The 22,517-nt window shown below is 40.0% G+C and overlaps 1 long non-coding RNA gene across 1 annotated transcript; it reads right to left on the bottom strand.

The window, feature by feature from the left end:
* Window positions 1-20,712: 20,712 nt before the first annotated feature.
* On the bottom strand, window positions 20,713-22,258 carry LOC137850722 (uncharacterized). The gene is made up of 2 exons (XR_011092772.1): window positions 21,923-22,258; window positions 20,713-21,826 (listed from the first exon to the last, which is right to left on the bottom strand). It is a non-coding gene; the product is annotated as an uncharacterized lncRNA (long non-coding RNA).
* Window positions 22,259-22,517: the final 259 nt, after the last annotated feature.

The raw sequence follows: 22,517 nt of genomic DNA, 5'->3' as shown, positions 1-22,517 counted from the left end.
AAAAAAAAAAAAAAAAAAAAAGTGCAACTTGTTTTTACAAAAATACGTTCCTTTCTATTACTTGGAGATCTGACTGCCCTAAGCATCCTGGGTCTAAACCTGCTATTTAGTCTCTGCTAACTTAGCCTCTTTTGCATCAATCCTTTCTGCCAAACACAGTTCCCATTGGCACAAGGTTGCAAGAGACAAAATGGATCATATATTAGACCTAAGTCTCTGCAGATTCTGATCTCAAATGATGGGCAGCTTGGGGTCCTCAACAATACTTTTAAACTCAAATTATCTATATTTATTACCAACGTTACACAGTTTTGAAAGAGAAAAGATGACTATTTTGGTCCCTGAAGAGACAGATGGGTAAGTACAATGCAGGATTAATTCAGAACATCGTTACACTTATTTCAGTGAAAATCCTGGTATAGTTGTGGAAACACCAGAAGGTCTTTGGCACCAAATTTAATAGCACTAAAGTCATGGTATGTCTATCCCTGCTGTCCAATGTACACTACAGGATGCACCCTAGATGTTAGTCTTTTCTGTTGAAGCATTCCAGAACTAAAGAGATATTTAGGGATAATTTCCCACACCTACTCAGAGAGAGTTATTTTAAACAATTCAGCTGCCTTAATCTGGAAGAAGAGACATCTGTCATAGTCTAAACCACATCCTGTCATTCTCTCTGTTTCCTATTCTGATGGTGAAGTTCTGTTGAACCCCAGGTTTAGGCATCTTCTTTCCTCATACAGCAAGCAGTGTGACATGCCTAAGCCATGGCCCATGGAGGCAAGTAGTGCAATGTCCACTCTATCCGTTCTTTCTTCTGTCTACTTAAGGGAAAATAACATAGAAAGTCCTTAGACCTACATTTTATTGTGAGTTTGTGTGATTTGCAAGTATATCACTTCTTTTCCTGTTAGACAAGACAGTAAATTTTGTTGGAGGAATTGTTTGAAGACTGTGTCTTCACTCTTTCTGATTTTTCTTCAGCATTGATAATGTCATGTCTTGATCACAAAAAATTCTTCCTAACCTCACTTGATCTGTTTTCAGTGGTTATCCATTTCTCCAAAGCTGGTTTGCTTTGGCTGCCTAACTGCAAATTCCTTTGTATTTCCCATATAAGAATATGTATACACAAGGATGAGTACTACCACACCCAGTTCAAGTCCCATTTATGCCTTGGCATAGTCACAACCTATGTATGTTGACATACTCTACAACATTAATGATACTTTTTCAAAAAGCACTGGGAGATGTGGTGAACAGAATGAGCTAGGACCTGCTGCAGAGTTAAAACAAAATAAAATTGTCTGTTAAAACTGTCTATGTTGATTATGCATAAATGATCAGGATTTGTATAAGTATTCATTCTTCAGATTTAATTTAAGCACACCGATGACACTCACTGGAGTATACAAAAACATATAGGCTACATCAGGTTGAATGGCATAGTCATGTTAAAATTCTTAGTCGACGTACTGAGAAACTGATAAAACAACCAAATGAAAGCAAAAACCTGTCATGAGTATTTGCAACATGCTAATTTAAAAACTAGTTTTATGGGACATAGCTCCAGCAGTAGAAACCACCTCTAAACACTAATGTATCAAATATACTAAGAAAATAAAATGAATTTACTACTGAGAACTTCCCAAACTGGTATGTAGTTTTAGTCAACAATTCCAGAAAGGTGTGGAAAACACTTAAAACACAGAAGTAGATCAACATTTGACCTGAAAATATAAAATAACTAGAGAAATGAGTGAAAAGAAGATAAAATGTGAAAATAAAAATGAATATTATAGAGATGCCCAAAATTAGGATAAAAAAGATAAGGTTAGTCTACCCAATAAAGACCAGGTGATCCATCATTTTTATATAGGTTTGAGGTTTTTCACTTGTTTAAATATTAACAAAGTTCATATTTTGTCACCAATATAGGATGCAGAGTGGAATAATACAGCTTTCACAGCAATCATCAAACTCTTCTTCATTTAGTGGGAAAGAAAGCATAAATAATGCAGAAACAAACTATTCAACTTTTTAAGTTCCAAATATTACTGTATTTTAAAAGCAGTCAAAATATGAAAGGCTGTTACATAAGCATTTATCATTTATACTGTTCTGTGCTTTTTACTTTTTATATTCTGGATCCATAAAATTAGGTAGGGAACTGTAAAACATAATTCTCTGCCCTGTGGCAGAGTGATTATGATTAAGTACATAAATGAGTGTTGCATATTTAAAGGTCAATTATTTCCATTTATAAATGGATTAATGCAGTTCTATTTTGTTTTTCAAAATAAAGGCTTATTCTTTTAAAGAATGGCATTATTCTCTTATTTCATCAGTCTTTTATAAACCCTTTTTATGTTGACGTATAAAAAACATTTGGACCATTTTTCTTATTGATACGTAAAGAACCCTAGTACACCTAAGGGAAAAACAACAACAATAACAACAAAAAGGAGAAAAGTATGATGTTGTAAGTGAAGCACCATGCCCTACTCAGACAGTAACATCATATGCTTTTCTTAGTGGTTCCTTTGAGTGCTAATAACAGTTTGTATATCACAACTTTTAACAGTTGAGAGCAAGTGGCCCCCAAAAAGTCAGTACAGAGTAAGACAGCTAACAGAGCAGATGTGCAGAAGTTTAGCACCTCAGATTTCTTCCAGCTGTATTTTGGGAGTAAAGGAGGTTGCCGAGTTTCTCACAAGAATGAAGCAACAGGAGATGCTTCTGACTTCCCAGCACTGAGCAGACAACCTGGTTCCTTTTGAATTCTCTGCAGCACAGTGCTCTCAGGAGCAAACCTGGAGTACAGATACTACCTATAGATGCTGGTGTCTCTGTTTAGGTATGGCAAAGCAGCAGCATGCTGATATTCTCTTGTACATATCAACCACGGCCTACACTGTTCGGGAACATTTGTCCCTTTGTGTTGCCTGAAGGAACAACTGTACTGTTTTTTATTACTTTGTCCCACAACATGCCTTAACTTTAAAAGGTAAATAGAAAATTCAGGAATGTGCTAGAAGAATTTGCTGTTTGACAGAAAGATAAGGTTCAAAACCTCTAAGTGCCTTCAAAATCACCACTACCCATATTAGTTTCCAATCTCCAAGTACTTAAGACTTTCACTATGGTGTTTTTTCATTTTTATTTTTTTTTTCCTTACAACAGTCATATAATCAACAGTTACAGTATTGCCTTATAGGAATAAAATGAAATGTTTATTGGCTTTTCAATGTGGTAATGTCAGAGCTTAGCACACCAGAACCCACTGCTGATGGAGTCATTCTTGTTTGTGACCCCAAGACCACAGAGCCACATTACATCCTCAGCACAATTCACAAGCAATTCCCATTCCTGCCCCTGTTGTGCCCATTGCAGTGTAAGCTACTCTATGATGCACTTCAGCAGCACAGGCAAGCTCCATAACATTTTCTGATGAGTGTAGCTGCCTTATGAAAATAAAACTCTACAACTCACTTTTGTGAAATTTTCTTCTTAACTGCATTTATCCTTCTCTACACTACGTTATGACAGCTTGGAATGGGAACATCAGCATGAAAAATAGACCTTAAAAAGGCATGCCTGAGACACCAAAAGCTTCAAACTTCATTTACATGTACCAAACTGTTGTATGAGTACAGACAATACTTCATTTAACAGGCTTAGCAGAGCTGATTAAACTTTGCCTCTGCAATGATGCTTCCCAGCCACTCTCAGTGTCTGTCTGTGTCTCTGTGAGTGGTACATGCTAAAGTATAAAACTGAAGGGCTAAAAAGATGGCATACAAAAAATCCAAAAGCATGCAACTTTAGAAACAATTAAGTAGGCTGCACTATTTTGTTGAAAGACAAAGCCCTTACAATCCAATTTTCCCCTCTACATGTGAAAATACCCTTGTTACAGCTTTTACTCCAACCGTGTCAGCTACGAGCTATCAACCGTTATTTCCACCACTCATTTCTTACTTAGGTTTCATTAATAAGCCTGAAGTTTCAAAATTCAGAAGAATGTGACCTATGCAGATAGGGACCCATGGACTGTATTTTCTTTTTTTTTTTTTTTTTTTTTTTTAGGGGGTCAAGAGGGGAGAGGGGAGGTTCCACTACAATGAAGCACATTGCTGCTGCATCTTCTGTAGGACCATGAAACACCGGGTTTCACTGATGATTTAATCAAATGAAAAGGCTGTCTGTGGCTTTTTTAGGATAAAAAAACAAATGCAGAAGGGCCTCTAGTCCCGCTGCTCTCTTGCATATATGTAGAATGGATACACACCTGATTCCAACATGTCTATTTAACCACATCGCATATGTCCACACAGGGTAAGCAATCAACAGGCTTCCCTGATGCAACATTCCTTCCATGTTGGGAAAAAAAAAAAAAAAAAATGAGAGAGAGAGAGAGAGAGAGAGATCAGATTAAAACATCTGTCAGAATCTGGGTAGGGCATATCACTGGAAGAGATCACAACCTGCTTTCACTTCCTGTATTACAAAGGCCACTGTGTCTGGCCTGTATCTTTCAGAACAGTAAGTCTGGACTGAAAGACTTCCAATGGTGATAAAAATCGTCACTCTCAACTGTTAATTGCTCTGTCAGTCACACACATAGCTAAACAGTTATTCCTCTTCTAGATTAAAGAGCCAAGCTGCATGGGAGAGTTTCTCCCACAGATCTGCAGCTCCATCACTTGCACCCTCCCCATGAAGCCCCAGTTCCTCAGACAGAAGCGGCTTCTCACAGCAGTGTAGGGAGCTCAGTGTCTCTGCACCAAGCCACATGCATGGTAAGGGAAACCATCAGAGGCTGCCTGTGGACACATGATTGTGTGTCACTGTTTGTCATAGGGTGTACATGTGGGTGCAGGGAAAACATTGTGTCAAGCGACAGCTGCTTCAGCAGCTAACCAACTTGCAAGCCAAATAAACAGTACTCCCTGCCTCTTCATACTGTCTGCAGGGCAGGACGGAGGTTGAAAATGTTGTAGTGTGCAGTGCCACCACAATGGCCTCAGCCTCTAACTGGTGCGTTTGAGGAGCAGAAGGTGCTGTGTGGCAGGGTCTCTGTATGGAAAGACAGGAGCATGGCAATGTCAGAACAGTTATGTGCACCACTGACTTGATCACCAGTATTGACCTCATCTAGAACAGCAGCGAGGGAATCAGTTTCTGACATAGGTATTTCACAGTCATGGCTCACTTACTCCAGGGAGCTGCTTTTATAGGGCACAGGATCCCTCGCAGTCAGGCAGGGTCAGAAAACTCAATCAGGGTGAAGACAGGAGTGCTGGAAGCAAGAGGTCATTGTTAATGCACATCAGAAAAGTATCCCTGGATGTGTTATCCTTGTGAGGGATCTTGAGACATGAATCCCAAAGCACCTCTTTCAGACTCTCTCCTACATGACAGCTCTAGGAGACAGAGATATAAACCAACACCTGGCTTGGTGATGCGGGGGGTGGCGGGGGGGGAGAGATCCTGCAAAGGACTATGGCAACAAAAAATACGGAGAAAAAGAAAGAGGTTATATACCAGGAAAACTGTAGATGTATAAGGAAGGAGCAGCAGTCAAAATGAAGCACTGAGAGACAGCAAAGGATGGCAAAATGAGGACGCATATGACATTTAGTCCTTGATACAGTGCAAGAAATGCTTCAGTATAGCACAGGAGTTCTCAGTGATTCAAGAATATCCTTCTGTGTGTTAAGTACTGCATGGTGAGGTGGCACTTTGTTGGTTCAGACCCTTACAATTGTTCCAAATGGGCTCCAGAGTTTGAGTTCTTCTGGATTAGTTTCCCCTGAAAGAAATCCCGTTCACATACAGCACGACCGCCCTGAAAACTGAGTCCATGTGCAGTAAGTGGAGACATTCAGGGGGATTGCTTCAGAAACGCATTACTGCTCAAAACCAGACTGCTAATGTACACACAGCCCCAGAGATTGAGATCAATATTCAGCTACTGTTTACTCAAAATGTTGATACCTAATAACAAAGGAAATACAATATAAATGTTTGAGAGTGGTACATGATGATGCACTCCCTAAACAATTAACTCCAATTTGATAAGTTCATGGCAATAAATTCCCTAATTGCAAAAGGAAGTGCTACAGTCTTCTAATCGTGACTGAATACAGGAAGATCTCTCCATCATACATTATTTAAGTGGACTCAATCAAAACAACCCTAAATTACGTAAATACAGATCTCACCTCTGGAAATGAAGCCTACTTGGAAAGTTAAAATTAATTCAGTAGTGAGACTGCAAATCATTTGTGTATCCCAAATAGAAAACCCTACATGCACTGAACCGCAATCATGTTATTGTTAAAGCAGAACTACAAATATGAGTCAGCTGCTGGCATAATGTCACTCTAAATTTTAAGTTGAAAACATCCTTGAATGGAAATATGAGAAATGCAAGAAACTCTTCTCTCAGTGGAAGAGTTCAAGGCGGCACGATCAAGTATAGGCACTGATATATTCATTATCTATCCAGCAATTTCCAGATCTAGATATCTTGTCCTTAAAATACCTTCAGGTGTTTTCAAACCACCTGCAAAACCCACAGCAGCAAAGACCAATCACAGAACTTAAATATGGTAATAACAAGGGCCTGGAATAAAGAAAAATAGAGCAGAAATCCCATATATTTGACCTGTTTGAAAACATCAGCTTGCCAGTCTGATTCATTTGTTGATCTTGATTCAATATACCAGCGAAGAGAACTAGTTAAGAACAATTCTCACACTTCACAGTTTACACTGTGTTTGCAAGAAAATTATGAAGGTTCATAGTCAAGGCACTGTGTTTGAGAGTAACAATTACAGTGAGATCACACAGAGCAATTAAGAATATATCTAAATATATGTCATTGTACCCTTCAGGATTTCCTATCACAGTTGACTGCCAGAAAAACTGATCCCTGGAACACCTCTTTCCCAAGGCCAGCTCCCCCAGTTTATCAGAAACTCGAAGACACACTGGACATGAGTCTTCCATGCCCTTGCAGATGTGCAGTCGGATTTTTCTCAGTAGCGTAACAGCAGATAAACATTTCTGTTGCATAAAGCAAAATACAAACCATCCCCATTTTGACTCTAGCCAACTACTCTCACAGCATGTTTTGCACAAACCATATATTTCTCAATCCTTTGTAGGTGTTACTGAAATAATTATTTGCAATAGCCCCAGTACCAGGAATAATTGATCATCAGGCAAAGTCCTTATCAGACAGCAGATAACTATGAGGATGCCCTTCCTTTAACAATGACAAAAAAGAACTGAAAGACAGAGGAGTTGACAACCCACCTGTTTCCAAATAAGCTCCCATAAGCTCCACAAAATCTGGAGCTGGATCCAAAAAAAGAAAAAGCCTCCTAGCTGAGGCTGTCCTTTCCTAGAAGATTATTCCTGCATGCAGAATTTTCTCATGGATATTTATCATACATTTAAGCTGTCATGTCAAACTCCTGGAGGTGAATCTGCCACAGCATAGATTTAAGGCAAAGAAAAAAAAAAAAAAAAAGGAAAAAGAAAAGGAAATGGAAAGACAAATTAACTAACATGACAAACAGTTGGAATCAAGACAGCTGAAGGTGTTATATATTATCTTAACCAAATTTCATATTACCATAACAAAATTCCCTGTTGAAATAAAATGATACTATTAAATCCACATCAGTGGAATAGCATCTGTTAGTATCGGAAGGAACCCCATTGATTTTGTTTCCTTTTTCTGAAGAGCAGGAGAAAAAAGTGTCTTCTTGCAACAGTCACTGCAAAACTAGTGTAGTAGATATACAAATAGAAAATTATGGTTTGTTAAAGACATTGAATATACAAAGGCCAAATGGTTTTAACTAACCCATTTGCACACACAGACAGACAGAATTGCAACTACTTATAGCCTTCCTGCCTCGCTTCTCAATAGAGGCCCAGCAGTCATATTCTTTCACACCTAACTGTTCTTTGGCGTCACTGGTTTGGGTCTGGCAATGCCAAGCCCCTTCTCATTCTCCTTCTTCTGTCCACTTATCCCAGCGTGGTGTGTAGCAGTGATGTGTTGCTTCTTATGGCTCTGCCAGGTCACTGAAAGCTGATATTACAAATCTGAATTTTGGGGGTGGGGTCTTGAAAGGAAAACAAAAGAAAATGTTGGAACTAGGCTACTCCCCCATAGCTTGGAAAAGAAATAAACTTTGTAAAAGAATAAAAAAGTATTTCTCAGAAGAGTAAGCAAATACAAACAGCAGCTTTTATTATTAGAGTTTTCAGCAAAGTCAATACCACCCTGCAAAGCAGAAAGCTTTCTGACCATACAAAAATGTGTATTTATTCATTAAACAAATGAATTGCACTATTCAGCCTGTAGTCACTCTGAAAGACCACACAGATCTTACCAGCAGTTAGAGTCTATCAAAGGCTAAAAGACATCTGGAAATGTTTGTGTGTTCCACGAGACAGGAAGTCAAGTTTGGGGCCCCCCAGTGTAAGAGAAACATTGACAAACCAGAAGGAGACAAGCAGAGGCCACTAAAACAGCTGGGGACTAGAGCACATGGGGCAGGACAAAAGACTGAGGGGACGGGTTTATTCAGACAAGAAACAAAGGCTTCAGGCTGATCTCATCACTCTAGCCATCTATAGAGGGAAGCAGGAGAGGGGACAGAGAAGACGGAGCCAAACTCCTTGTAGGAGTGCACAGCAAAAGGACAAAATGTCATGGCCACAGGTTGTAGTAAGGGAAATTCTGACTACAGATAAGGAAAAAGAAAATTTATGATGAGTGTGGGTAACAGCTTGAACAGGTTGTCTGGAAAAGCTGTGAAATCTCCATTCCTTGAAGATTTCAAAATTTACCTGGATAAAACCCTAACTTTGAAGGTACCTGCTTTGAGCAGGGGGCTGGATGAGATAATCTCCAGGGTTTCCTTCCAAATCTAAGCCAACCCTATGATTCTAAGTGCAAAGAGTTGTAATGATACCAGGGGATGACTGTAAATCAATGTACTGTATCAGTGAATTCATTCTGCTCCCTACTTTATATCTAAAACCATTACTGTAGATGTTAGACAGATGTAATTCATCATGCTTTCATGACAGCTTCCTGCAAGGATAATAGTGTAACCCATGATGAATATATACTGCTGTGCAAAAACAAACCTGCACACACTGTTATACACACAGAGCTTCTCACTGAAAGATTAAAAAAAATAATAATAATAATGATAAAAAAAAAAAAAGTTTCAAGACTCTGAAGCAGCAAAGGAAAAAAAAAAAAAAGAAGAAAAAAAAAAAGAAAAGTGTTCTATCTTTGAAACCTTCTTTTTCCTTCAGCATTTATCTATTACCAGTCCTCCCTGTCTGGCTGAAGTTCTGGCTCTCAGGTAAGAAGTCCAGGCTACAAGCCCTTTGCATGCAACCTGCTCTGCTGCACAGCAACTTGGATAAATCAGTGAACTTCAGGGTAGGGAGCACAGATGAAAGACCTTAGCAAACAGGTCAAGGTATGAATGCAGAGTCTGCAGAGCCAGGTGGGGAGTCTGAGAAAGAGTCATGACCACTTACAACTCAGCAGTACAAATGTCAAGCAGTTCATTCCAGCTTGCACAGACCACACTTCACAGAAGACAAAAAAAAAAAAAAAAAAAGAAAAGAAAAAAAAAAAAGAGAAAAAAGCAGAAGCTGTGTATGGTTTGTGCTACGGCTTCCCAAAGAGTGCTTCATTTACCAACCTGCTGGTTGTTTTCAGATGACTGTCCATCAGCTTTTCCTGGTGAAGAAGATCTGCTTTGTATAAATATTTAAATGGTATCAGAAGGAGACAGTGAAGAGGAATGACTTTCTAAAGCTAGTAGTCAAAATGCTCACTTAAAAAAAAAAAAAAAGAAAAGAGAGAGAACTTGGACTCTGGTTACATTCCCAGGAAATATTTATACATACTAAAATAATGTCAATAGAATTTGAAAACATTTTACAGTCTTGCCTCTCTGGAGACTAGTTAATTCATTTTTTCTTGGAAAATGAAACATGAGTTTTAAAGCCCCTTCAGACAGAGAAAGACCTGAATTTATGCTTTTCACATTCTGGATCAATATTCTGAGGCTTGTGCTCTCGATTAGAAGAATATTACTGTTATCACCTCCCATTCCTACTAGCAAGTATTTGTTTCTGCATTTTTTCCTGAAGCCTCTCAAAGTAGTACCAAGCATAAATCGAGTTATCACATAAGGCTCCATGCAAGCAACATGTGCAAAAGCACATTAAGACTTCTCCTCTAAAAAACGATTTTCCTTACCAGCACAATACTAAAAGCATTGCATTTCTCCTTTGGCTGTTACCACTTTCTTTCACTTTCCTGAACTCTGCCATATGTAAGAAGATAAATTATGTATTGATTTTTCCTTTGTTTAATAGCCTCATGAACAAAGAGGCAGTGATGTTGAAGATGGTGCTTCTGGGAGAGAATGGACATCAACAGCAGAGTATTTTGAATCATAGCTCTCTTCTGGCTGTTTTTTCTTCAAGCTAACAGACTTATCACTACAGAAGCATGCTTCCAGAAAGTGCATTCTACTGATTACTCCCTGTATTGGAGCAAAGGAGAGCCGTATGCATCTATCAGTAGAACTTTTCTGCCAACAGTCTAGCACAGCTAATGATCCTTTTCTACCTCTGTCCCCCTCCCTTTGCTCCTTCATATGTTTTATGAAGAGCGTACTATCCTCAGTGTTGGTACTTTGGGGCTACTCCTGTACCTGATAACGTTAATGAGCCCATAAAAACTATTCCACTGCTAGAACTGCCCCAAGTTATGCATCACTGGAAATTTTGGCCTTAGGTGAACAATCACTCTACCATTATTCAGTGTGCTGTCCATAGTTATGACTACAATAGGTTACTTCTTTATTGAACACTTCAAATCCCTCAGCTATAAATGGCAGAATTTTTAACATTCAGCAGTCAAACATATTCAGTCTGTCTCAAAGCATATTTTTTGATGGTGAGTTAATTTAGCCAAGTTAACGAATACCATGAAGATAGCCCCCTCAAGGTTTTTTGTAATTTCTTATTTGTTTTGTAGCACCTTCTGAAGTCCTCAGCCAGACTAGAGACCAGCTTTGCCAGAGGCTGTATGAATAAAGTCAAATTGTTTATTAAGCCATACTACCACAAGAGAGCTACCACAAATTTTTAGGCTTTGCTTCAAAAACACACTAACACTGTCAATCTTCTTTTGATCCACAAACCAAATAGTTGCACGTATCCCAGTGGGACCACTCTATTTCATATCAATATTTAAATGCCTGAACTCTGAGACTCTTCTTTCAAAAATTCAGTAGAGTATTTAATTGCATCTTGCTCTTGTACTAGGAGATACAAAGGAAAATATTATTTAACTTGTACCAACAAATGTGACACTAAGGAACGATGTTCACCCATCAGAGCACCACTCTGTGCTATTTTTCAGGTTGAGAAGTACTTTACTCCACAAATAGCCCCATTTGGGTCAATGGTAAGACACTATACTCAGTGCATAAAAGCAATACATTTAAGCTTCCTGGAATTAGCTATTATGAAATTAACTATTAGGAAAGGAAAACTGCAATGCTTAGGGAGCTATCTGCATAAATTATATTATTTGATTTTTTTTTTTCACTCGATGCAGAATCATTACTTTCTGTTTAACTTCCTTCTTTCTTACACAGAAAGAAATACAACAGGACAGACACAATTTTGGTTAGGTTAGAAAAGTGTAAAACTTAATGAAAATCTATGTGAATTGCAACTACAAAGCTGAAAGCAAATCCATCCAAAATTTGTTTCCCTCCGTTCTTAGAGATCCCATAGTAATTCAGGTTACATATCAATGAAAACAGACATTTGTAACAATACAGTTTGAAATTATGGGATTGCAAGAGACATGCTACACCCATCACCTATAAAATAAATATTTCAAAAAAGTTTATTGTTGACCAGTTGCATATGTTTTTTGCTGGAGAACGCATTTAGGTGCAACACGGTTCCTTGACAGGACCCACAAAGTGCAAAGTGATAATACCAACATAAAACACAACCAACAGCATTAAAGCCTGGCTTACTTTTATTTCTGTTATGGTCACTGTGTCACTAGCTTAGGTGTGTTTCTCTGCTCTCCTCCTCTGCCTCACACCTCCTTGGCATTTTTATTTTTTGAAAATCCGAGAAAATTAAAACTGAATTAATGCAGCATTAAGGGCAAACATTTAAATATGCAGAGGTCAGGAAAATCAAAAGCTACGGTTCTCAGAGCAATATTAATTAACCGTACTGATGACACTTTACATATAATTTACTTTACATATACACTATACAGACACTTTACATATAATTGTATGCATGTACTGCTACTAACAATAATGTTAGATAATATAAATCACTCACCACAGACAAGTAATTGTTACTACAGAAACCTTTAGATTTTTTAATTTGCATGACTTTCATTTTTTTCATCATGACTGGTCAATTTGCATTGACCAGTCACTAGTGGTGTCCCCCAGGGCTCGGTGCTGGGGCCGGTCCTCTTTAACATCTTCATCAATGACCTGGATGACGGCATTGAGTGCACCCTCAGTAAGTTTGCAGATCACACCAAGCTAGGTGCGTGTGTCGATCTGCTCGAGGGTAGGAAGGCTCTGCAGGAGGATCTGGATAGGCTGCACCGATGGGCTGAGGTCAACTGTATGAGGTTCAACAAGGCCAAGTGCCGGGTCCTGCACCTGGGGCGCAATAACCCCAAGCAGAACTACAGGCTGGGAGAGGAATGGTTGGAGAGCTGCCAGGCAGAGAAGGACCTGGGAGTGATGGTGGACAGTCGGCTGAATATGAGCCAGCAGTGTGCTCTGGTGGCCAAGAAGGCCAACGGCATCCTGGCTTGTATCAGAAACACTGTGACCAGCAGGGCTAGGGAGGTGATCGTCCCCCTGTACTCGGCTCTGGTGAGGCCGCACCTCGAGTACTGTGTTCAGTTTTGGGCCCCTCGCTACAAGAAGGACATCGAGGTGCTTGAGCGGGTCCAAAGAAGGGCGACGAAGCTGGTGAGGGGCCTGGAGAGCAAGTCCTATGAGGAGCGGCTGAAGGAGCTGGGCTTGTTCAGCCTAGAGAAGAGGAGGCTCAGGGGTGACCTTATTGCTCTGTATAAGTACATTAAAGGAGGCTGTAGCGGGGTGGGGGTTGGCCTGTTCTCCCACGTGCCTGGTGACAGGACGAGGGGGAATGGGCTAAAGTTACACCAGGGGAGTTTTAGGTTAGATGTTAGGAAGAATTTCTTTACTGAAAGGGTTGTTAGGCACTGGAACGGGCTGCCCAGGGAGGTGGTGGAGTCACCATCCCTGGAAGTCTTCAAAAGACGTTTAGATGTAGAGCTTAGGGATATGGTTTAGTGGGGACTGTTAGTGTTAGGTCAGAGGTTGGACTCGATGATCTTGAGGTCTCTTCCAACCTAGAAATTCTGTGTGAAAAACTTTTTATAGCTATATTTTTAATTGTGGCAGTAGAAGAATAAATTTTCTCATTTGCTTCATAGTTTTTCTATAGTATACTTCAGCTCCTCCAATACGCTCCACAAATAGTTACTTGACCACTCAAAATGGAGAACTGGAAATGCTGGGATTTTTACTAGATAGAGCAAACTTCAGGAGATTTCAAAAGTTCTCGTTTACAGGTAACCAGGAACTGTGAGTGTATTATCAATTAAAATTTTGGACATTTCTCTGCAAATTTATAGAATCCTCATGAAAGAGTTCTCTCACTGTATACAACAACTCTTCCAAGGTTTAAGAAAAGTTCAGAATGTGTTTTAAATTCTAGCAATAAAAGCACAACCATTGTAAAGGCTTGGAGATACTGGGAATTCAAATTTACATTCAACCATCAAGAGAAAAACACTTCAGTGTAAAAAATATAAAACAAATAAATAAAAAAAAAAAGGTGCTACCAGCTCATGAAAAGTAAGCAACTACTCTTTTTAAGGAAGAATGACTATGCAGAACTAGCAGCAAAAAGGTCCATATCCATCTCATTACAAAATGTTCTGAAAAACAGCAACAATAGGAAAGGAAAATCATCAAATTCAAATGCCAGCCCAATCATCAAACTAGGAAGCTAAGATTGTATCTTTGGGTTCTTCTGATAACAAAGCACAAAATCATAAATCATGAATTTTATTTTTCTTTCCTTATTGAAAGAAAAAAAAAAAGAAAATACCACTTGTAGACGTCCATTTATTAAGTCCATAATATTTACAAATTGCCCTCTGAACACTAGGCTATCTTGGTTATGTTCCTTAGAAGCTGGTACTATAAGATGGCTTCTAATTCTCCAAGCAGTTAATAAACATTTAGCTGAGATGCAAAAACCAAACCCACAGTGAACTAGGCTTTCATACAATGAAAACTGAGTTACAATCACTTAGACCTTCACAATTGGCTTAAGCTCACTGTATCACAACAACCGCCATCAAGAAAAATGGGGTTATTGTCATAGGGGACCCCTTTCTGAGGGGAACAGAGGGCCAGACCCAACCCACAGGGAAATTCTGCCACCTCTCTGGAGCTAAGGTAAGTGAAATCACTATAAAAGTCACCTGATATGGCCCTCTGATTATTACCTATCATTGTTTTTTCATGTTGGCAGTGATAAAGTAGCAAAGAGAAGTCCAAGGGCAATCAAAAGGGACTTCAAGGCTTTGGGACAATTGGTTAAAGAATCAAGTGCACAGGTAGCATTTTCCTCTATCCTTACAATAGCAGGGAACAATATTGAAAGGAATAGGTCAAATAAGTTAATTGTACATGACTCCAAGGATGGTGCCACTGGCAGAATTTGGGGTTTCTTGATCATGGGAAGGTCTACATGACACCAGGTTTAATGGCACCTGATGGGATGCACCTTTCACATAAGTGAAAAGGAATTTTGTGCCAAGAAAGTGAAGTGGCAACTGGTGGCCGTTTTAGCCATAGTGACCATGAAGCAGGCAAATTTAAAATCCTCAGTGACAGGAGAAAAACTGCCACCAAAACTTCAATCCTGTGTATAGGGAAAGCAGACTTTAAGCTGCTCAGGGAACTAGTTAGTAAGGTCTCCTGGGAAACTGGTTTTGAAGATATCAAGGTCCATCAGTGCTGGTAAATTTTTAAGACCATCTCCTAATAGCACAGGAACAGGCAATTCCAAAATGTCCAAAGTCAACCAGGCAGGGCAGAAGGCAAGTGTGGTGGAATAGGAATCTTCTTCTAGAGCTTAGGTGGAAAAAGAAAGTGTATAGCTGCTGGAAGCAAGGTCAGGTGAAATTGGAGGACTACAGGGACGCTGTTGGCCTTTGTAGGGAGAAAATTAGTGTGGACAAAGCTCAACTATAGCTGAAGCGGCCACTACTGTAGGGAACAATAAACAGTTTTTTTTTTGTTGTTGTTTACTTGTTTGTTTTTTTAATATGTTAGCAGCAAAAGGAGAACCAGAAGCAACATTGGCCCAATACTTGATGAGGATGGTCACCTCACAAACAAGGACGTAGACAAAGCAGAGATGTTTAATGCCTTCTTTGCCTTTCTCTTCAACACTGATAATGGGCTGAGTAATGCCCTGAGTTGGAGGACCATGACTGTGGGGGGAATAATAAACTCCCACCCAATCCTAAACTTGTGTGTGATTTGCAGCTCCACCTGGATGCATATAAGTCTATGAAGCCTGATGGGATTCATTCCAGGGTACTCAGAGAGCTGGCTGATGCCATCATGAGACCTCTTTCAATTTTCTTTCAACAGTCATGGGAGTGGAGTGGTCCCAGTTGATGGGAAGCTCACAAACATCATTCCAACTTTAAAGAAGAACAAGATAGAAGACCCGGGTAATTACAGGCCTGTCAGTCTCACTTCAGTGCCTAAAAATTGTAAAATTGTGGAGAAAATTATTCTGGAAGTTACTGAAAAACACCTGAAGGACAATGTGGTCATTGGTCATAGCCAACATGAGTTCACATGGGGAAGATCCTGCTCAATAAATTTAATTTCTTCTTGTGACAAGGTCACCCATCTAGTTGACCAAGCGAAGCCAGTTGATGCAATCTTTTTGGATTTCAGGAAAGCTTTTGATACTATTTCTCACAGTATCCTTCTGGAAAAAAGTTTCAGCATACAGCTAGATAAAAATGTAATATGATGGGTGAACAATTGGCTGATGGGTTAGGCCCAAAGGAGTTTAGTAAATGGGGTTACAAACAGGCTTGCAGCCAGTCAGTAGTGTGGATCCCCAGTGCTCCACTCTAGGGCCAGTTCTCTTCAACGTTTTTATAAATAACTTGGATGGAAGACTAGAAGTTGTTTTGAGTAAGTTTGAAGATGATGCTAAATTGGGTGAAGCTGTTGATTCTGTTGAGGGTGGAGAGGCCTTGCAGAGAGATCTTGACAAATGAGAGGGCTGGGCAATCACCAACTGCATGAAGTAGTTTAACAAGAGTACATGCCAGATTCTACACCTAGGATGGGGTAACCCTGGCTATATGTACAGACTGGGGGATGAGGGGCTGGAGAGCAGTCCCATGGAAAGGGATCTGGGGGGGGTTTGAGTGGCAGCAAGTTGAATATGAGACAGCAGTGTGCCCTGGCAGCCAGGAGGGCCAACCGTTTCAGTCCCAGCTCAGGAAAAGGAGGCCTCTATCAGAGCTAAACACAGCTCAGTAAATGAAGCAGGGAAAACTAATACATGTTTGTTTCCTGGTACTATTGAAACACAGAGCCAATAAAAACACCATGTATCAACCAAGAACTGCAAAATAAAATACACTTCATAAAAGGAAATAGAGTGGGGTTTTAATTTAAATTCTCAATGTTTATGGGTCAGACAAAGAATAACTTAATTGAATCAGTCTGCAGATACTGAGTTTTACTCAAGAGTTTAATAACATACGCTGTGCCTGACTGGGATGGAGTTAATTTTCTTCACAGCACCATACAGGGTGTTGAGTTTTAGATTTGTGAATTTGTGACTAAAACAGTGTTGATAACACACCAGCGTTTTGGCTACTGCTGAACAGTGCTTGCACAGCATGGAAGTTTTCAAGGTTGTTTTTTCTTTTTTTTTTTTCCCCCCCTCACTTCTTTTCTCCCCACTCTGTCCCTCCAGGGAAGTGGGCTGTAGGTGAGAAAGAAGCTGAGATGGGACACAGCCATGACAGCTGACCTGAACTGACTAAGGGGATGCTCCATACCACACAATGTCATGCTCAGCAATAGAAGCTAGGAGAAGGCAGGGAGCATAATATGTAGGGTTACATTTGTCTTCCCAAATAACCATTACTCTTGCTGAGACTCTGCTTTCCAGGAAGGGGCTGGACATCTGCCTGCCAATGGCAAGTGAGGATAAAGTTCCTTATTTTGCTTTGCTTGTGTATACAGCTCTGCTTCACCTGTTAAAGCCCCTTTGACTTGACCAATGACTTTTCTCACTTTTCCCCTTCTGATTCTCTCTGCCTACCTGCTGGAGGTAGTGAGGAAGCAACTGGGTGAGTGCTTACCTGCCAGTCAGGTTCAACCTAGCACATAAGAGAAAATAAATGCAATAATTAGATTCTGCTACATATACAGAGCCAAAGCAGACATATGTGATTTTAGTTCCCAGCTGTTATATTCGGAAGAGTAGTCTAGAGTGATAAAGTTAGTTGGTAGTGCAAAATAGCAGGGAACGTGTCCAGCTAAAGCAAGAAGAGAAGAAGAAAAAATAACAACAGCAAAAAACAGATTCTCAGTGTCATTCATCAAATTCATGAACTTTGATAAAGGCTTAAGGAGAGAACATCGGAGTGGTTGCTGCCAGACAGTTCTAACTATTAAGAAAATTCATTAGCAACAAACAGAAAATTAGAACTAAGTGCAGAGAATGTTGGAAACACCTACTGTAGGGAGAGGTCTTTTACTGAATATTAACATACTGAGAGGGAAAAGGAGAAAGGTCAGAGGAAACAATGTAAGAGCGAAATGTAAATGATTTCATATTCTCAATAAAATGGAGGAGTATCCCTTCACTTCTGGGCTGGAAGAAAGTTTCTTTCAAGGAAACTTATGGCCACTGCTAGAGGGCCTCAGAAAGGAAACTTTGTTCCATGAGCACCCTAATAGATTAATCCACTAGTCACGTATAGCATATTTCATACTTTGGCCACCATTTTCTTTTCCAGTGCAGGAACAATTAACATCATAGAATGAGAATCTTCCAGGAGAAATCAGAACGGACCCTCAGAAACTTCTCACTCTGATGAGTTTATTCTTATAAAAAAAAACAACACCAAATGCTAAGCACTCAACAGCTTGTACTTATGCACAGTTTGGGGTTCTCATGCATAGCTGATGCATGTGCATCATACGTTCAAGCACATCTTTATTCAGGCCCAAGCTACAAAAAGGATAGCACAGCAAGAGCAGAGACCCCACCTCACAGTGCTTTGCAGAGAGAAACATTCATAATGGCTTTTTCTGCCCCAGGAATAAGGCAGTTATCAGGTTTCTGGACTTCATAATTTCTATAGCTAAATCAATAAGGGGTGGGGAAGGAGCCCAGAAGGCATGCCATGTGCAGAAGAAAAACAAAAAGTCTTAAAAAACACTGCACTGTTTGCTAGGAGTGGCAGACACTAATGAATAAAAAACGGAAAAGGCACTACAGAGGATTTTGCAACCCTCATATTAAGTACGGAACTGCTCCACAGCACTGGATACAGTGAAAAATACAAAACAAATGTACATAATTTTGAATGCCTAGTGAAAAAGTAGTATTAGCTACCTAAAAGTTGTTTGCCTGAGTGTCATTTTCCGTGAGTTGTGCTACATGTAATTGCTCTAAAACAAATGAATCAAGATGTGCTCTTGGGTATTCTGCAGCTTCTTCAGTAATTAATTCAGGCCTCTCACCACCTGCATTTGAAAGAGGATCTGAAGGTAAGAGAAGGAGTTTTGTTTTTGTTTCCTATAGCTTGTCTCATTATGCAGCTGTGTGAATGAGCCCTTGTCCGTACAGTCAGCAAGCAGAACAGAACTGCTGAGCACTAACAACTGTGACTGAAATCAATAGGAACTGCAGGGATATTGTGACTTTGAGAAACAGTTTATCCTTCTTCAGGAGCCTAATTATAGAAAGGTTGATTCTAGAGCTGCGTAAGAAGTTTTCAGTACTGGTGAAGTTTTTCCAGTTTAGTTTCATTTCTGGAGGACAAGATCAGGCACACTGTGTCAGACAGGCTAAGTCCCAGGGCATGGTCAGAAGGAAAAAAGAAGACCTTTCAAGAAGATCAGCAGAGTTCAGAAGTGTCCTCGAATCTCTTTGTGCACAGGGGCAACAGGTCCACAATCAACAAGGTATTCTAAGAGCAACACATAACTGAACATTGTAAATGAACAGGCCCAGCTGGAGTTCCCATGAGAAAAATCCTTCTTTTATCTATGTTTGTGTTGCATGCATTTGCCTAGCTAAGTTAAGTGTGGAGCATTTGGCATTCAAAGTTGATGCAATGAAGATGTCCTACCAAGGGCATTTTAAAGCTTGTCTGTATTCTCTCTCTTGTTAAGCATTGCTATCAGAAGGAGTTGAGTGGTTCATAGTGGTCATAGCAGAGGGGTCAAAGGGCCAAGCTGTGCAGGTATAGGCAGTTCTTTAAGGAAAGGCCTTTGTTTTAGAGTACAAGAATTGCAGATAGCACTGCAAAACATTACATCAAAGAACATGAATGCATCAAGAGGGAGGTGTAAACTATAAAGAGATTACCATGATCTTTCAGCAAGTTCTCCTGGGTTTGGATTTCATCCTTTTCCTGGCACAGGGCTTAAGTGAGAAGTAGCAACACAAAATTCAGTGGACAACACAAGCAACTGCCTGGCTCGGGCAGTGGGATGTGGCTGTCAAACAAAACCAAAAAGATACTCTGCTGAGACAGAAGATGTAGAACCTGGCAATAAGTTCAAGAAGTCCTGAAGATATGGGCAGCAATGGGATAGTTAATTGAAAGTTAATTTTCATTATCTGCAAATAGTGTCTCAGGAGGAAATAAAGAGTAGTTGAAATGGCACAACACTCCACCTACCTTATGCATACTGCACACAATGGAAGATAGGAAATAAACATATTCGATGTTTATGAAAATATTCAACAAATCATGTACGAGTAGTCCAATAAACCTACAATACCAATGCAGATAAGGAATACTATTTGACATGAAATATCCAGAATATACACAAAGTTTCAGCTTACTTTTTTCCTCCTATATTTTAAATCAGTAGGCCCTGATGTGCAAAATACTACTCCACATTCCAATGTATTAGAATATATGCAGAGGACAGTGCATTTGAAATCTTTGTAGCTTTGAATTTTAACACATTAGAACTTGAACGCTATCTACTTTCATCTTTTGTTTCTTGACATCCAATTTCCCTTTGTCCATCCTTTCCTGCTATTTCTTTTTTTCTCAAGAGCCTCTTAGAACAAACAAACAAAAAAATCCCAGATAGTTAAACCCAGTGGCTCATTACCACTCTTCTGCATCACTGTCCTTGTCACACCGGTCCTTTGTCCCCGATTAACTTCAGCAATGTCTCATATTTTCCCATGTCAGACTTTATAGATAAGATTATTATGCAAAACAAATGCATTTAGAAGTACACATGAGAGTATTCTGAAGCAATTTATTAATATCTTATGTGAAATGCCTAATCAATTACAGTTTAATATTGAATATTTAAAATAGCCCTCATTCCATGACTGAAGAGATCTTCTTACAAAAATGCTGATATTGGTTGCTTTTACAGGAAAAAAAGAGCAGATCTCCAAAAGGCCATGCTGGAAAGACAATGTGCGTCAGGGAGCAGCAAGGGTGAGTGCCTCCTTTTGGGATGGGGAGCCACAGGGCCTGGCAGCCAGGCCCCATCCTAAGGTATCCTAGGGATGGGCCAAGGCCAGGCCCATGGCCAGGCATGCTGGAGGCCAGCCTTGTGCAGCATCTATGGGACAGGGACTGGCGGCTCTGGGGGATGGGCATGTACAGTCAAGGCTAACTGTGCCCCCAGGGCCACGACAATTTGCACAACACCATCAGCAAGAGCTGGAAAGCAGAACACAGGAAAGTTTTGTCTAAAATCATACAAGTTTCACAGTCACCTAATAAAATTTTACCTGCTGCTTGTAAACCCCACAATATCCAGTTAAAGGTCTTCACGTTTATTTGTTTTCCAGTATAAGAAGTGCATCGATTTACAGTGGCTTCACAGAAAGGGAATGTCTCATTGGAGACTAAAAGTAGAAAAACACCTATAAAGCTGAGCAAGGAATATATGGGCCTGCTGCTGAATGAGGCAGGTGATTTAGCAACAGCAAACACAGATAAGGCCAAGGTATCTAATGTCTACTTTGCCTCAGTCTTCAACATGGTATCCCACACCCCTATGATTAGTGAAAGGAGTCATGAAGATCTACCAGCAACCTATGAGGACTCAGCTAGGGATTACTTCAGATAATCCAACCCACGCTAGTCCATGGGATCCAACAGGCAGCATCCAAGAGAGTGGAAAGAGCTGGACAATATCCTTGCAAGGTTACTCTGTATTTTCTTAGAAAGCTCATGGATATCAGGTGGTACTTCATGACTGGAGAAGGGCAAATATTGTATCCATTTTCAGAAAAAGACAGGAAGTAAACTGAGGGAACTCCAAGCCCTGCTTTGCTGGAAAAATCACAGAGCAAGTCGTCTTCAAGCATGTTTCTGGGCACGTGAAGTAGTTGAAGGTAACTGCAAACAGTCAGTACTGATTTAATGAGCACATATTGTCTTCTAGGATAAAGGATTACATTCATAGATGAAGAAAGAACAGTGGATATTATTTACCTTCAGCTTTAGAAGTATGGTTGACTGTCTCCCACACTATTCTTGCATCCAAATTAGGATGTTAAGAACCAGGTTGCTAGGCAGATAGATGGGTAAAAAGCTGCTTGGATGATCAGGCTCAGAAGACAGCAATTAGCCCATCACACTCAGGGACCTTGAGAAAAGTGATGGCATGCATTCTCAGCTAGTTTGCAGATGACACCAAATCAGGAGAAACAGCTGAGATGCTTAAGAGCAGGACTGTTGTCAAAAGGGACTGAATAGGCCAGCAGGAGCCTTATGAAATTTAACACAGATAAATTCGAAGTCCTGCACCTAGGAAGGCTGGTGAACAGCTCTACTAAAAAGGCAGACAGCCAGCAGTACACCCTGACAGTAAAAAAAAAAAAAAAAAAAAAAAAAAAAGTCATGGACTCCTGGGTTGTGTTATCAGGAGCATAGCTTGCAGATAAAAGCCCTTATTAGAACACATCTCACATATTGCATCCAGTTTTGCTCCCTTCCATACAAAGAAGACATTGATGAACTGAACCAAGCCCAGCAGAGTTCAGTGGAGTGCTACCAAGAGGTCAGGAGTCTGGAGCACTTGCTGTAA

Source organism: Anas acuta, chromosome 2, assembly GCF_963932015.1.
Source record: "Anas acuta chromosome 2, bAnaAcu1.1, whole genome shotgun sequence".
Taxonomy (NCBI): Eukaryota; Metazoa; Chordata; class Aves; order Anseriformes; family Anatidae; genus Anas; species Anas acuta.
Note: the sequence above shows the minus strand (reverse complement) of the source record. Positions and strands in the feature narration are given on the sequence as shown.